Source organism: Zeugodacus cucurbitae, chromosome X, assembly GCF_028554725.1.
Source record: "Zeugodacus cucurbitae isolate PBARC_wt_2022May chromosome X, idZeuCucr1.2, whole genome shotgun sequence".
Lineage (NCBI taxonomy): Eukaryota > Metazoa > Arthropoda > Insecta > Diptera > Tephritidae > Zeugodacus > Zeugodacus cucurbitae.
Window position 1 is genome coordinate 29,931,382 of NC_071672.1, and position 12,760 is coordinate 29,944,141.

The window sequence follows — 12,760 nt, forward strand, 5'->3', positions numbered from 1 at the left end:
TTTCGTTGAAAAATTACCCTTCGGCACTGAGTTCTTCATGTTTGATATCAGGGGCCTTGAAAAGTCATGGTTCGATTTTAGCAATTTTTCCACAAGTGATGTTACAGCTCAAATACAGTAGTTGTGTAAAGTTTTATTTCGCTATCTTTATCGGTTCCTTATGTATACATTATAAAGTGAACGAATCAGAAGGATTCAAAATTTAGTTATATGGGAAGTAGGCGTAGTTGTGAACCGATTTCGCCCATATTCCACCAGTGTCATCAGGGTATCAAGAAAATACTATATACCGAATTTCATTGAAATCTGTCGAGTAGTTCTTGAGATATGGTTTTTGAGCCATAAGTGGGCGACGCCACGCCCATTTTCCATTTTGTAAAAAAAATCTCAGTGCAGCTTCCTTCCGCCATTTCTTATGTAAAATTTGGTGTTTCTGACGTTTTTCGTTAGTGAGTTAACCCACTTTTAGTAATTTTCAACCTAACCTTTGTATGGGAGGTGGGCGGTGGGCGGTTAGTATCCGATTTCTTTAATTTTTGGACTGTATAAGGAAACGGCTAAAAGAAACGACTGCAGAAAGTTTAATTTATATAGCTTTATTGGTTTGCAAGATATATTGAAAAAACCTATTTGGGGGCGGGGTCACGCCCACTTTTCCAAAAAAATTACATTAAAATGTGCCTAATGCGATCCTATGTTCCAAATTTTATTTTCATAACTTTATTTATGGCTTAGTTATAGCTCTTTATGTGTTTTTGGTTATCGCCATTTTGTGGGCGTGGCAGTGGTCCGATTCGAACTTAACCTTCTTATGGTGCCAAGGAACACGTGTTCCAAGTTTCATTAAGATATCTCAATTTTTACTCAAGTTACAGCTTGCACGGACGGACAGACAGACATCCGGATTTGAACTTTACTCGTCACCCTGATCACTTTGGTATCTTTGGTACCTTATATATAACTCGTTTAGTTTTAGGACTTACAAACAACCGTTATGTAGACAAAACTATAATACTCTCTTAGCAACTTTTGCTGCGAGAGTATGAATATTTATGGAAGGATTAGAAAGTAAGTATATATCGAAAAATTGTGAGGAAGATAACAAGAAGATGATTTTTTTTTGAATTGACAACAAAATTATAAAAAAAATAATAATAATATTTTGAAAGTTGTCATTGTTGCTTTGTTAAAATATTTTTATCATTGTTCAATTGTATAAGGCTGTGTCGATAGCCCAAAACAATTTGTAACAAGTGGGGAAAGGCAACCGAACATTTTATACTCTCGCAATTTATTGATGTAATTTTATTACACACAATTTGAAATAAAGTCCAATAGAATAACGAAAATCAGCATATATAGTACATGAGGATTGAGGTAATTCCTGAACCGATTTCACTCATTTTCAACGCCCAGTTATAATGGGAATAGGGACAACTTGGCACCTGTTAGTAGGCAGACAAACGGCAATTCGGCCTTGAAATTACTCCTAAATTGGAAATCAACGAAACACCAGTCTGCAAAATCGCCAAAAAAAAGAAGATTTTCCAGATATTCAAGTTGCTGGAGGTACTGCACAGGACTTTAAAAGATTTACGCGACAACGAAAATATTTTTGGTGAAGCCATGATTCTGTTGGCAGGTGATTTTTGCCAGACTATTCCTGGATCAACTGTTGCTGACGAACTAATCACATTCCTAAAATCGTCTAATTTGTGGCGACACATAAAGAATCGCCAATTAACAAATAACATACGAGTGTTTTTCCAACAATATCATACTGCGATTGTAGAAATAGTTGAAAATGGTAGCGACGCAGTTGACACCTCGATGGATTAATAAAATTTTTAACGGGTTTCTGTCACTTCATGGCCATAATATAATAAACATAAATGGCTGATTGAATGACTTATATTGGTGGTAAAAAAACAAGGATCTCTTTGATCTTAATCTTAATCGTTAAAGGAGAGTTGACACAGCTACAAACCAGAATGACGTATTCAATTATCCCACATACTATTTTAAATTGTTGGACTCACTTGCAATTAAAAGTAGTGTGAGTTGTCATCATGCTGCGTAACATAAATCAACATCAAACTTTGCAAAAGAACAAGACTTGCTGTGAAGAAGGTAATCAATATCGTCACCAAAGCCAAGATAAAGCCAACTATGAAATTTGGTCATTTGTTACTTTCTCCAATATACGATTAAAAAAATCAAAGTTTTACAAATTATGATGATTTACGCTTAACACAGATCTACAATAATGTCTATCAATCATTTTAAAATTTATCGGCTATAACGTTTTCGTCTTTATGCGTAAGAATTTTTTCTTTGTATTGAAAGATTTACTAATTTAATGTATACCTTAGCCACAAAAACGTGTGGCCGGGTCTGCTAGTTATATATTAAACCAAATCCAGTGTTCATTAACTAGTTAATGTTATTTAAAAGATTTGTGCAAAATTTTAACCACATCACTTCATAATTTTTCACGAAATCATGTCCGCTGGCTTAAAAAATTGTGTTTTGAAATAAACGAGTTTCAAATTTACACTCAAATTGACGTGGCCTGATGGGAGAACTTACAAAGCGTCTATCCCTTAGAATTTTACACGGATTGAAATGATATTTTTGGATAATATTTTAAAATTATTGCACTATTCTCCTCGAGAAATCACACATGCCTCTCCAGCCGATTATGTCGAAAAACAACACATAATTTATATTGAAGTTAAAATATAAATGCATTAATTATTTAACTACACGCAGTCTTTTCACTTTCTTCAAGGATATTTGTTGGCGTATATGCATGTATTTATATGTTATGTTAAAATGACACCAACCGTGGAAAACGGGGAAACAACGCTCCAGAATAAAATTGAATTGACGGGGTTTTAAATTTTTGCTTTATAGTAGGTTCAGGTTTTATGTTGTTTGAACTTGTGTGGAGTGATCTATTTCCTGATGGATAAAAGGCTAAGTGTTCAACGATACTCCAAAGCAACGCTGATTTGAGCAGATCGATTTAATTTTTGCCATAAAGTAGCACAGTGTAGTAATTTTTCCAGTCCAAGCACGCTGGTGCGCCGAGAAATAAGCATTAGATATTGACAAATACAGCTATAAATATATACTTGGCGTAGGAGCCGCTTTAAGCGATTATAGCCGAATCCCCCAGAGCGGGCCACTTGTTTCTTCTTTTTTCTTTTTGGCGCCAACTGGAAACACCAAGTGAAGCCAGGTCACTTTCCACTTGATCCTTCCATCGGAGTGGAGGTTGTCCTCTTACGACGACATTGACATAGTTCAGCGAATAAAAAGACAGCGGCTATCCTGGCTAGGTCATGTTGTACGGATGGATAAAAACACTCCAGCTCTGAAAGTGTTCGATGCAGTACCCGCTTGAGGAAGCCGCGGAAACGGACGACAAATATAGCTACGTCTTCTTTAAATGCGTTAAGGAGTGATCGCACCTATCGCAACTATCGCAACTATCGTGGCTTCAGAGCATAGTTGTCAAACAAAAAGTGAAACAATTATAGAGCTGCGAAGTACTAATGAAGAAAACGATCGGATGCCATTTGAGAAAATGGTCAGAAAGCTTCCACATATTTTGGAGCCTCCGAACAGCTAATTATGGGAATCTAGTACGTTCAATGCGTAGTTAATAATGCTATAAATTTACCGATTATTTTGGAATGAAATCAGACATATGTAAGCTCGAACGCGCTCATTATCAGTACGTGGGTACTTAAAAAGATATGGTCCGATTTCCACCTCTTTTTGAAGAGAATCATCAGTGTGCATATAATCCACTATTTTAACCAAACTTAATCGTCATCTTGGTGCATGATTTATCTGCTTTAAATCTGATTCTTTCTAAGATGGCGTGATATAAAAGAATTTTCGATTTTTCAACCTGCAGCTTATCATAAGCAAAGTTATAGACATATGTACCAAATTTACAACAAATTAATTGAATATGCTTAAGTGACAATATTTTGCGGCATCGTCTTTTTCTCTAAATTTACTTATAAAATTCCCCCCTTAAATGCCTGTAATATTTAAGCCACAAATACAAAATTGTTTTCAATTTTCCTTTTTTAAGTGCCTTTTAATATTTTTGACATTGAATGCGTTGAGAATTGTCAAAAGGAAAACACATAAATATTTTTGTAATTATTATTTTTCATATAAAAATCAATATAACTTTCATTCTAAAAGAAAAAGCTTGGTACCTCGAGGCACTTAAGCGGGATTCATTTAAGTGCCTTTCCCGCTTAAGTGTCTCAAAAGCCTTGCATGTTAAGAAGAGGTACTTAAGCGGGGATTACTGTACTCATTGAGATTGATGGTATTTCATGTATCAAATTGGTAAAGCTATTTGCCAATTGTTAGAATCGATTCATGTACAAATCTATTATTTTATAATGCATACTGATACCGGTTCGCCATTTGAATATTATAGAAAGTTGTTGATAGGATTTTAGTTATTATTGTTGAGTCAAAAATGTGGGATCAATACTCGCCGCAGCAGTAGGTTGAATGAATGGAAAGTTAGTGATCGTAAGGAGTTCATGGAATTTCTTGCTATATACAACCTGGTCTTGTTCACCTAACGAATGTTTATAAGGCCTACAATTAAAAGAGTTAAATATAGATTAAATACATACCAAAGTGATCAGGGTGGCGAGTAGAGTTGAAATCCGGATGTCTATCTCTCCCTCCGTGCAAACAATAACTTGTGTAAAAATTGAGATATGTGTCGTAATATAACCTGATACACCATAAAAAAGTTATGAAAAGAAAATTTGGTACAGAGTATAATATTAAGGAGTGCCATACTATATATGTACATATGAAACTTTCTAGAGTCATTTCCTTTAGGCACTCCATACCGTAACATGAAAATGGATGAAATCAGATTATAACCACGGCTACCTCCCATACAAAGGTTATGTTGAAAACTACTAAACGTAATTTAATTCAGTAAGGAAAAACATAATCTGCGCCAACTACCGTGGTATAAGTCTCCTCAATATCGCATATATGGTTTTGTCGAGCGTATTGTGTGAAAGACTAAAGCCCACCGTCAACGAACTGATTGGACCTTATCAGTGTGGCTTTAGACCTGAAAAATCTACAATGGACCAGATATTCACCATGCGCCAAATCTAGACCCGAGAGAGAAGAATCGATACTCACCATCTTTTCATCGCTTTTAAAGCTGCCTTCGATATCACGAAAAGGAGCTGCCTTTATGCCGCGATGTCTGAATTTGGTATCCCTGCAAAACTAATACGGCTATGTAAGCTGACATTGAGCAACACCAAAAGCTCCGTCAGGATCGGGAAGGACCTCTCCGAGCCGTTCGATACCAAACGAGGCTTCAGACAGGGTGACTCACTATCATGGGACTTCTTTAATCTATTGCTGGAAAAAATAATACGAGCTGCAGAACTAAATAGAGAGGGTACAATCTTCTACAAGAGTGTACAGCTCCTGGCGTATGCCGATGATATTGATATCATCGGTAGCAACAACCGCGCCGTTTGTTCTGCGTTTTCCAGACTAGATAAAGAAGCGAAGCGTATGGGTCTGGTGGTGAATGAGGACAAGACGAAATATCTCCTGTCATCAAACAAACAGTCAGCGCACTCGCGTCTTGACTTGAGTGTACAAAGGTTAGGTCTATCACCGATTTTCGGCCAACTTTGTTGAATGTGCATTGGTTGCCTGCGTTTAGGAGCTCAAGATCCAGAGAGGCAAAGGCTTCTAGTAAGGTCTTTCCTCTGCTATTGGTTTTCTTGCATCCCCATTCGATAGCCCAGGCATTAAAATCGCCAGCTATTATTACTTTTGTTTTACATCGAGCATCGGCCACCAGATTATCGATAATACGCTTATATTCTTCATCATTGATACTGGGAGGTAAGTAGCAGCTATTTATTTTTATTTATTTACAAGAGAAGTAATTATAAATAATAACTCCACTAAATTTAAAGCACTGGCTACAGAGGCCTTCGGCTCTTATATTACGTTGTTATACTAACTTACTTACAATTAAATTAAATTGGAAATATTACATATGTTAAGAAAATTATTTATTGCCTTGATGTTGTCCGTATTTGGTGTCTTTAATAGATTTGATGGTACCGTATTTCCAAAAGTAGTTGTTCTTTGATTATTTGATGTGTACAATTTGGTTTTTCCGTTTTGTTCAGCAGATAGCTATGAGTTTGTTTAGTGTGGCCAATTCTAAGGCGAAGAAATATCTTTATGTTATCGCAAGAGCAATCTGTTGGGTAATCTGGTTTGTCCCCTGAGGGATTATGTTCCTTGTAATGGTGTTAAAAATTTGACCAATCTCTCGAAACCGACTCGTGGAGTACTTTCTTTATCATGTTGCGAATGTCTTTATATGTATAGTGTGCGAATGAGAGAAGAGGTTCTTTGCTAGCTTTTTTTGCGCGGTCGTCTGCAAATTGGTTGCCTTTAATATCAGCATGTCCTGGAATCCACATGATCTTAATTTTGTTTTTGTGTTGATATAAAATTTCTTTTATATTGTTGATCAGCAATGTGTTATTTGATGGATTCAGAATGGCGTTAATTGTTGATTTGCTGTCAGTACATATGATATATTTTTTTCCTGTTTGTGCCACAAATAGAACCGCTTCATATATCGCAGCCGCTTCAGCTGTGAGTACAGAGGGTTTGGTAAAATACCGACTGTTATAGTGACACCTTGGTCGTTTGTCACGGCAAACGAAGTGTGGGTGTCTGATTTTGATCCGTCGGTGTAGATGGTTTTCCATTCCGGTTTATACGTTTCTACTGTGTCGATAAATAGTTGAATATATTGCTCTGCATTGGTGTTTGATTTATGATATTTGAAGAGTGTACTTATTATGGATGATTTCAGCGATAGCCAGTGCGGATGAGTGTTCTTTTTTATGAGTTGTGGTTTCGTAGTTATATCCAGCTGATTGATTATGTTTATACATCTTATGATCGTAGATGGTTTGTTGGTACAGCAATTTGATTTCATTAGGTTAAATAACATCGAATTTTTACACTGGAGAAGTTTTGGTATGAGCATCATAGTGTTGTGTTTAGTTCTAAGATGAATGTTAGGTAGACCTGCTTCGGTTAATACTACTTTGGTTGGAGAGGTGGGAAATGCGCGAATGCTTCTTCTTACCGCTATGTGATAAGGGGCTTCAATGAGTGCGAGGTGTGATTTAGCGCAATGTCCATAAATGGCGAGCCCAAAGTCTATTTTTGACAACATCAGTGCTTTTACAATATTTACAAGAGTTGTGATATGAATGTGACAGTGTTTTGACGAAAGAAACTTTATAATGTTTAATCTATTAAGTAACTTTTTTTATCAAAAAGTAGCCCAAGTATTCGTAAAGTGTTAGTGTGCGGGATTTGGTTGTTATCGAGGGAAAGGTTTGGGAAGGTGCATTTTCTTTTTCTGCAAATGTGAAATGTTGAACTTTTGCTTGTAGAAATCTTGGGTCCTGACGTTTTAGTCCACTCCATTATGTCGGTTAGAATGTTAGTAAAAGCGATTTTAACTTTGTTCAAATCTTTTAGAGTGGAAAATATTAAGACATCGTCAGCATAAATGAGGTGGTCTACATAAAGTTTTGAGGCTAATAGGTTGCTGAGTTGATTAAAGGCTATAAAAAATAGCGTAGTTGAGAGAGGAGATCCTTGTGGTATGCCATTATGTAAGGGGTAAATAGTAGAGTTGTGGTTGTTTACGCTTACTGAAAACTTGCGATTTGAGAGAAATGCTCTTATAAAGTTGTAAATTTTGCTTCCAATATTCCATTTTTTTAGTTCTTGTAATACCGTATGAACTCCAATTCTATCAAAAGCTTTTTCAAAGTCAATGCTGAGGACTGATAGGTGGTTTTTCGCGGATAATGTTGTTGAAGCGCAATGTTCAAAGTAAAGTAGAGGGTCAATGACACCAATACCACTTTGAAAAGCGAACTGATTGGGGCTTATCAAAGTATTTTGCTTGGCATACCACATGATTCTTTTTGATACAATTTTTTCCAATATTTTTGCCATACAGGGTATTAAAGAAATTGGTCTGAAGTCAGCTATTGAGGAGTTTGATTTGTTGGGTTTAGGGATAGGGATAATTACAGCTTTTTTCCAGTCTTGAGGGATTATACCTTTTTCTAGTATGTTATTGTATAAAGTAATTAGTCTAATTTTTAAAGAAAGTGGAAGGCTTTCTAGGAGGGGGTAGGAAATTTTGTCAGATCCAGGAGTTTTTCCGGACATTTTCCTGATGGTAGAATCAAATTCTTCTAAGGTAATGGGGGCTTCTATCAATGTAGCTTCAAAACACGGGGATGGATTGTGGTATGTCTGGGAAGTTACTTGGTTTGAAAGGGTAATAAAATTAGTGTGAAAATTAGAATTTTTGGAATTGTTTGACCATGCTTTTGCAAAATTTTCTGATATGTGTTGGGGATCGTATATAGGGCCTATGGGAGATTGGATAAAATCAATTTTATTTTGATTATAACCACCTGAAAGAGCTTTAATATTACACCATATTTTTTTAGGACTTGAAGTGGGGTTTATATTAGCAGTTAGTTTTTCAAGGGTTTTCCTTTTTGCAGATTTTAGTTCTCTTCTGAAATTTGAGTTTGCTTTTTTGTATTTAATTAAATTCTCCGTTGTTCTATTTTGTTTAAATGTGGACCACATTGATTGTTTTGTGTTCCTTAAAACAGTTAGTAACTTGGACCAATATGGGAGTTTTGCGGTAAATTGTCTAGTGTTTGTTTGGGGAATGGTTATATGAGCAGCGGAACGGATGATTGTTTTTATATTTGATGCTTCAGCATTTATGTTCATTGACGATAATTTAGCATTTGTTAATGAGTTAATCATGGAATGATATTTAAACCAATCGGCTTTGTCTATAAGAAATTTAGATCTAGGTTTAATGGTATATTGCATCGGTGTGATGATAGTAGTTACTATCGGAAAATGGTCGCTATTATGAAGATCTTCTAAAGTATAAGAGGAAAGTTTGTGTGCTATGGATGCTGAACAAAGAGCAATGTCTACATGTGTGAATGATTTGTGCGTAGAGAAGTGAGTTGGTAATCTGTCGTTGAGGACAAAGAGGTTTTTTGCTAGTATAACATCTTCTATTATTACACCCCTTAGAGGAAGGAGATCCCCATAGCGGACTCCATGCGTTGAAATCGCCGATGATTATAGTGGGAGTGGAAACAGTATTTATGATACTTATAAGATCCTCTGCATTAAACTTTTGATGCGGGGGAATATAGCATGAGATTATAGAAAGTTTGAAACCAATGTCAACTTCTATAGCAATGACGGAAATATTGGATGAAATTGGGATACGTTTATGTTTGATTTGATTTTTGATAAACAAGGCAATGCCCTGTTTTGCTGATTTATTTTGAGGTAGGTTATCAAAGTGACCTATATATTTATGAGGTGTGCATTTTGTTTTGTTTACTGGGAGGTGAGTTTCTTGTAAAGCAATTATATGTGGTGAGAATTCATTTATGAGTAAGTTTAAGTCTGGGTAATTGTTGAAAAGACCATTCATATTCCACTGAAGAATTCTCATAATCTATTCTGTATTGGTGTTTTTTGTGGGTGAGAGGGGGAAGGGTGTATGGTTGAGTTGACTGATCAAGTTAGAAATGAGCGAGGTTGTTGTAGCGTAATCAAAAGATGTTGTGGTTGAATCATCGACTGCACTTGTTGTTGGAAGAGAGTTAGTGGAGTTTACGTTGGTTGTTTTACTTCCATTGCTTTCGTTGTTCGTGGAGAGTGGAGAGTTAGAATGTGGAAGTGAAGTGAGAGTAGGGACTGAGATTTTCGCTCCTGTTTGATTGTTGTGTTCGTTATTTGCGAGGTCTATGTTTATCGGGTTGTTAATAATGTTAGCGAAAGAAGGAGATGAAGTATTGAAAACAGGTGGTATTTGTGCTTTATGAATATTTAATGCTTCGCGGAAAGAGCATTTATTGTCTGCTTGAATTGTTATTATTTTTTTCATTTCAATGAACTTTGGACACAATTTGCTTGAGGCTGAGTGGTCAGCAGAACAATTTACACAGAGAGTGCGAGTACAGGGCGAGGGATTGTGTGTTGGCAATGCGCAAGTATTGCAGATCGGAATTTTATTGCAACGTTTTTTTGTATGGCCAAGTAGTTGGCAGTTTTTGCATCTCATAGGATTTGGGTAGTAGGGTTTTACCTTTGTTTTATACCATGATACATCAATCTGTTCAGGTAAATGGTAGCGATCAAAGGTTAGAAGAACAACGCCACTTGGAGTCGGTTGTCCATTTATGTATTTTGGGAATTTGTAAACCGATGTAACACCCTGTTCTTTCAAATTTTCAATTATTTCATTGTCTGAGATGTCATTTAAACATGGAGCGTAAATGGTGCCTTTTGAAGAATTCAAATTTCTATGGAGCTCAATTTTTACACCGCATATGCCAATGAGCTGTTTTGTTGTTGTGAATTTTTTTGCAATAGTGCTATTTTTAACTAAAAGTAGTAGGTTTCCGTCTCTTAATTCATTAATTTTTATTATGGACTGATATACTTTAAGGCTTTGTGAACAGCGAAGCAAGAAAATTTATTCAAAGGTTTGTTTGTTTCACTTGAACTCACCACGATGTATTTTGGGCTATCTTTTATTGTTGTTGGTAAAGTAGGGAATGGATCTTCTTTCGATAATTGGTTGGCTTTTTTCTTTCTTTTTGGTTGTGGGCTAGAGGTTAATAGGGCAAACCTATTATCTTCTAGAGCGGTCCCCCAGGGGGACATGGTTACACTATTATTGTAAGATTAATAGAATTCACTAAATAGGAGCACGTTTACTGAAAAAGTAAGGAATTTGATAAAGAGAATTGCACTAACGAGGATGAAATTTACTGAGAGCACAACCGTTTGCGTCGAGTGTCAGTCGATGACTGAAGTAGCAGCTATATATATTAATATTATTAACAGCTGTGCGAACAAATCCATCGGATGAGAAAGGTGATTCCAATTGTGGGAAGTTAGGGTTACATTTCCATATAACTGCCTTATTTTGTGTGTCGCTTATCCAGGTTACGTCTTGTTCGATTTTATATGGTTCGCTTAATACGACCACATCGATTTGCTTTTCGGCAACCGACTGTTTCAACAAGTCATGAGCCGCTTGACAGTGGTTTGCGTTAAGTTGACATATTCACATGTGTATGTAGAAGCTGAACCAATACTGGCATTCCTCAGAGAGAAATTTTCATTAGAAATGATCAATGGAAGAAATGATCCAACGACAAAGGACTATTGATACGGTATTCGCGAGAAATATAAATAAAATAGATGTAAGACATTTCATATCGTATTTTAGTTATCATAATCCAATTGTAGGGTAAAGGTGGGTAATATGGACCACGTGGGTAATATGGACCACATAGTTATCTTGAATTTCAGTTGTTAAATCCTCCGTTATTTTCGTTTGATTTCTTCGTCTATTCACGCAAGTTTCCTCAGTTTCAATTTACCGTTCAGCAAGTGCGGATATTCGAGCAATAGTGATTTTTGTAAAATAGTGGTTGCTGATAATTATATGTGCGGAAGCGAATTTTACTTTTTTACTTAAAATTTATTGTGGAACGAATAAATTGACAAATAATGTGTGTTAAATAAATACTTTTTGCTAATTTTGAATGGTTATAGTTTAATAAATATAGTTCAGATTGGAATTAAACTCAGTTATATCGCCACCACATGTTGAGTGTAATATGGACTACCACAGTAGAGGCTAATATGGACTAATGGTCCATATTACCCGCAGAACAATTCTTACTCTTTTAGCTCGATTATATTTAAGTTCATTAAGATCTTATTAATGTAGGATATGGCTCCTGGTAAGCGTAAAAATTGGAATCCCGAGGACATGAAAGAGGCGATCACAGCGTGCGATCTAATACCTGCGGTTATCTGAAAGCAGCTAAGATGTACAATGTCCCTAAGTCAACTTTAATAAGGCTAGCGTTAAAGAAAGACACCGAAATCGAAAAGGTCGTAAACACTAAATTAGGGCGCAAATCAGTTTTTCCTGAAAATTTTGAAAAGATGTTGGTGGAGTACTTTTTGACAATGGAATCGAAACTATTTGGTCTAAGCAGAATGGATGTTAAGTACTTAGCCTATCAACTGGCTGAAAAAAATAATATTATGCACCCATTTTCAAAAGAAAATCATTTCGCGGGTAAGGATTGGCTGCGCTTGTTTTTAAAGAGGAACCCAAATTTAGCGTTCCGCTCTCCGACGAGAACTTCATTGGCAAGAGCACGAGGTTTCACAAAAGATAATGTGAATACCTTTTTTGATATCCTTGAAAAGGAAATGGACAATTTTAATTATTCAGCCAACAATGTTTTTAACGTTGATGAAACAGGCATAAGTGTCGATCCATCAAAATTACCCCAAGTATTGTCAAGGAAGGGTAAAAGGCAGATTAGCCTTACTTCTGCAGATAGGGGTAAATCAAGGTTTTGATTTGACATTTGTAGATAACATTTTATTCTTTATTTTCATATCAGGAAAAAGGAAGAAAACAAATTCCTCATCCTCTTTGGACTTGGATGACAATTACAGTGTCCGGGACGAATCTGACGGTGAAACTCTAGAATTTGTAAACGCCGGTGAGAAAGAGGATGCGAAATGCCTA